General features: G+C 35.9%; 1 pseudogene across 1 annotated transcript; it reads right to left on the reverse strand.

Moving 5' to 3' along the window:
• Positions 1–416: 416 nt before the first annotated feature.
• Positions 417–1471, reverse strand: LOC309961502 (bifunctional methylenetetrahydrofolate dehydrogenase/cyclohydrolase, mitochondrial-like; annotated as a pseudogene). The gene has a single exon. The product of its transcript is annotated as a bifunctional methylenetetrahydrofolate dehydrogenase/cyclohydrolase, mitochondrial-like (transcript).
• Positions 1472–5488: the final 4017 nt, after the last annotated feature.

Consider the following 5488-nt stretch of genomic DNA (forward strand, 5'->3'; position numbering starts at 1 on the left):
TAAAGTGAGCATCAACTCATTATTGGAATAGCACTTGGGAAATGCAATTGTAGAAAAGACAAATTTGTGCAGCGTTGGTGGTCTAGTGAGCATAGCTGCCCTCCTAAAAAAGACAAATTTTAACCGAAGTGGCTTGACAAAGTTAGGCAGCCATTCTCAATGTGAGAGTGTCCCCCTGTTAATCAGTAGGTTAATGGCTTCTCTTGGCTGGATCGCATGATCCTGCACGATAGCAGCGTGCTCCCTGGTGGATAACTGCAGAACTATGTGTGCAAATACCCACCCATTTAAGCTTACAAATAAATACAAAGCATTGTTTTAAATCATTTAAGTAGAATAAATATTGCACTTCTATCGGCCTGGTTTTCCTCGTGAACTAGCTTGGAGTGCTGTGCATGACACAGAAGACACAATAGTTAATTACTTGCTACTCCAAGCTCCTTAGACTTCACTACTTCCCGCTCTTCAAGCCTCAGCACTTTTTTTGCAGAAGTAATGGTATTCCTCATTAGCATTGCCACTGTCATGGGACCAACACCCCCCAGGGACTGGAGTGATGTAACCGGCTTTCTTCCTGACTCCTTCAAAATCCACATCTCCAACCAACTTGGGTTTAGCAGTTATGGGATCTTGAATTCTATTTATTTCCACATCAATGACAGCTGCTCCTTCCTTAATCATATTGGCTGTGATCAGATTTGGAATGCCTGCAGCGGAGACGACAATATCTGCAAGAGCTGTATGTTTCTTCAGCTGCTCCTTGGGAGTGTATGGATGAGAAATTATGACAGCGGCATCACCTCCAGGATGTTCGTGTGCCCCTCCGGTGTGTAGTAACACTGCAATGGGCACTCCAACATTTTTTAACCTTCCATCCACACCCACATTCTTCCCTAGGGTTGGAATGCCAGTTTGCTTAATTATTTCCTACACACCCCATGGAGTAGCTGGTAACATGGAATTCTGGTCCAAACACATTCGCCCTATGTTAATTACATGAAAGCCATCACCATCTTTGTCTGGAGAAACAGCATTGCAGATCTTTCTCTCATCAATGTGCTCTGGAAGAGGCAGCTGAACGAGGAGGCCATCTACATTATCATCATTATTTAGTTTATTGATTAAATTCAACAGTTCTTCCTCTGAAATTGAAGCTGGTTTCACAATTGTCTCACGGTTGATTCCCACATCGGCAGCTACTCTGGTTTTGTGGAGGACAGAGGAGTGACTTGCGGGATTCTCGCCAACCAAAACCGCGCTCAGGTGCGGTCCTTTGTTGCCTGACACCACCCACACTTCCAGCTCCTGCTGCACGTCCTGCTTGATCTGCTTGGCAAGTTTCCTTCCAGCATTGACAATAGCTTCATTTCGGACTGCTGATTGCTGGAAGGGGCGATGGTGGAGGCAACAGCTCTGTGCCGGGCTGGAGCAGCAGGGTGGCCAAAGTGGATACGACGGACGCTGCAGCCATGGCCAGCGCCCTCTCTTTCATTCTTTAAAAAAAGAAAAAGAAAAAAAGCCAAGACATTGAAGCAACCTAAGTGCCCCATCAACAGATGAATGGATAAAGAAGATGTGATATATATATTCCATTATATATATAATGTATATATTACATACTATGTATATAGTATGTATAATATATATAGTAATATATACTATAATATATATATAATGGAATATTACTCAGCCATAAAAAAAGAATGAAACCCTACCATTTGCAGAAACATAGACGGACCTAGGGATTATCATGCTAAGTAAAGTAAGTCAGAAAGAGAAAGACAAATACCATATGATATCACTTACTTGTGGAGTCTAAAATATGACACAAATGAACTTATTTACAAAACAGAAACACACTCACAGACATAGAAAACAAACCTATGGTTACCAAATGGAAAGGGGAAGGGGTGGGATAAATTAGGAGTAAGGGATTAACAGATACATACCACTGTATATAAAATAGATAAACAACAAAGATTTACTTTTTAGCACAGGAAACTATACTCAATATCTTGTAATAATCTATAATGGAAAAGAATTTGAAGCTGTACACCTGAAACTAACACAATATTGTAAATAAACTATAGTTAAATAAAAATAAATTTTAAAAAATACTCAGTACACATTTCAAAACTTCCCTTTGTCAATTAACTTTTTTTAATTAAAAGACTTTTATTGAGCAATTATAGCTTCCATACATTCCATCACTCCCTCCCCGCACATTTCCCCTATTTTTAACATCTTGCATTAGTGTGGTATATTTGTTATAATTGGTAAGCCAATATTGATATATTACTAACTAAAGTTCATAGTTTACATTAGGGTTCACTCTTTTTTTAAAAATTAATTAATTTATTTATTTATTTTGGCTGCGTTGGGTCTTCGTTGCTGCACGTGGGCTATCTCTAGTTGTGTCAAGCGGGGTTACTCTTCCTTGCAGTGCACGGTCTTCTCATTGTGGTGGCTTCTCTTGTTGTGGAGCACAGGCTCTAGGCACATGGGCTTAGCTGTGGCACGCAGGCTCAGTAGTTGTGGCTCACGGACTCTAGAGCTCAGGCTCAGTAGTTGTGGCACATGGGCTTAGTTCCTCCATGGTGTGAGGGATCTTCCTGAACCAGGGCTCAAACCCATGTCCCTTGCATTGGCAGGTGGATTTTTAACCATTGTGCCACCAGGGAAGTACAGTATCCTAGAAAATATTCCTTTCACTGCCCTAAAAATCCCCTGTGATCCACTTATTCATCCCTTCCTCTCCCCAGTATTTGGGGACCACTGATCTTTTTACAGCTTAACATATATTATAGTTTGAATCATACAGTATGTAGCTTTTTCAGATTGGTTTCTTTCACTTAGTAATGTACATTTAAGGCTCCTCCATGTCTTTTCCTGGCTTAATACCTCATTTCTTCTTATCACTGAATAATATTCCATTGTACGGATATTACACATCTTTGTTTATCCACTCACCTATTAAATGACATGTTGGTTGCTTCCAAGTTTTGGCAATTATGAATAAAGCTTCTACACACATTCATGTGCAGGTTTTTGTGTGGACATAAATTTTCAGTTCATTTGGGGAAATACCAAGGAGTATGATTGCTGGATAGTGTGATAAGAGTATGTTTTGTAAGAAATTTATAAGTAGTTTTGTAAGAAATTTCCAAGCCTCCTTCCAAATCGTCCATAAGTTTTTGCATTCCCACCAACAATAAATAAGAGTTTCTGTTGCTCCACAACCTTGCCAGCATTTGGTATTGTCAGTGTTTTGGATTTTGACCATTCTAATAGGTATGTACCAGTATCTCATTGTTTTAATTTGCAATTCCCTAATGACAAATAATGCAGAGTATCTTTTCATATACTTATTTGCCATCTGTATATTTTCTTTGCTGAGATGTTTGTTCAGGTTTTCTGCATCCTTTTAATTGGATTTTTTTATTATTGTTTTTGTTGAGTTTTAGCATTCTTTGTACATTTTGGATACTAGTGCTTTATTGATATTTATCTGTTTTGCACAGATTTTCTCCTAATGTGTGGATAATTTTTCATTCTCTTAACAATGTCTTTTGCAGAACAGAAGCTTTTGGTTTTTTGTTTGTTTTGTTTTGTTTTGTTTTAAATGAAATTCAAGTTGTCAATTTTTATCTTTGTTGGGTCATGTTTTTGGTGTTATATCTAACAAGTCATTGTCAAACCCAAGGTCTCCTAGATTTTCTTCTATGTTATCTTCTAGAAGTTTTACAGTTTTTCACTTTATATTTAGGTCTGTGATTCACTTTGAGTTAATTTTTGTGAAGTGTATAAGGTCTTTAACTAGATTCATTTTTTTGCAAGTGGGTGTCCAGTTGTTCCAGCAACACTTGTTGAAAAGGCTATCCTTACTCCATTGAATTTCTTTTGCTCCTCTGTCAAAGATCAACTGACCATATTTATGGGGGTGTATTTCTGGGCTGTCTATTTTGTACCATTTCTCTGTGTATCTTTTGTTAATATCACACTGTCTTGATTGCTGTAGCTCAAGAGAAAGTCTTTTTTTAAAAAATATTTATTTATTTATTTTGGCTGTGCCAGGTCTTAGTTGTGGTACACAGGATCCTCGTTGTGGCATGTGGGACCTTTAGCTGTGGCATGCAAACTCTTAGTTGTGGCAGGCATGTGGGAACTAGTTCTCTGACCAGGGGTCAAATTCAGGCCCCCTGCATTGGCAGCGCAGAGTCTTACTCACTGGACCACCAGGGAAGTCCCTAGAGAAAGTCTTAAAGTCAAGTATCATCAGTCCCTGGATTGTCCTTCAATAATATGTTGGCTATTCTGGGCCTTTTGCCTTTCTATATAAACTTTAGGATCAATTTGTCAATATCCATAAAAATAACTGGCTGGGATTTTTAGGGATTGCATTGAATCTATAGATCAAGTTACAGAGAACTCACATCTTGATAATATTTAATTTTCCTATCCATGTACATGGAATCTCTCTCCATTTATTTAGATCTTCCTGATTTCTTTCATCAGAGTTTTGTAATTTTCCTCATATAGATCTTGCACATATTTTGTTAGATTTATACCTAAGTATTTAACTTTATTTGGTGCTAATGTAAATGGTATTATCTTTTTAATTTCAAATTCCAATTGTCCACTGCTGGTAAATAAGAAAACAATTGATTTTTGTATATTAAATTGTACTTTACAACCTTGATATAGTTGCTCACTAGTTCCAGAATTTTTTTTTTTTTTTAGTTAACTCTTTGGGATTTCTTACATTGACAATGATCATCATCTACAAAGACAGTCTTATTTCTTGCTTCCCGATCTATAAAAGTAATAATTTTTATTTCCTTTTCTTGTCTTATTACATTAGCTAGGACTTCTGGTATGACGTTGAACAAAAGTGGTGAGAGTAGAAATCCTTGCCTTGTTCCTAATCTTAGCAGGAAACTATCTAATTGCTCATCAATAAAGTTTTATATCTAATATTGACTTTTTATATTCATTTTTGTTATTAAAAGTAAAATTTTTTAATATATAAAATAAAGGAAATAATTATAACCTATTTTTCACCATCCAAACACAATATGGTAAAATGTGGGTATTTTCTTATAATTCTATGTATTGGTTATAGCTTTTATTACATCATTAGAATCATACTATTATTCAATTTATTATCTGGATTTTTTCAGTTAGTTTTTTATCTTCAACATTTTAATGTTACTATATATTCTTTGAAAATGTTAATGACTCTACAACATTTCACCAAATGAATTATGTAATTATGCTTTAGGTAATTATTCTCTTATGAATAAATCCTTAAATTATTTTTAATTTCCTTCTGTCATAAATAATGCTGCTATAAAAATATTTGCACATATAGCATTTTATATATTTGTAATAACTTATTATGATACATTTCTGAAGTTATTAGATTAAAAGATATGACAAAAAATCTAAGATTCATGATATATTGAAAAATTGCTTTCCATGAATATTG

The sequence above is a fragment of the Leucopleurus acutus genome, assembly GCF_964270905.1.
Source record: "Leucopleurus acutus genome assembly, chromosome: 4".
In the NCBI taxonomy this organism is placed as follows: Eukaryota; Metazoa; Chordata; class Mammalia; order Artiodactyla; family Delphinidae; genus Leucopleurus; species Leucopleurus acutus.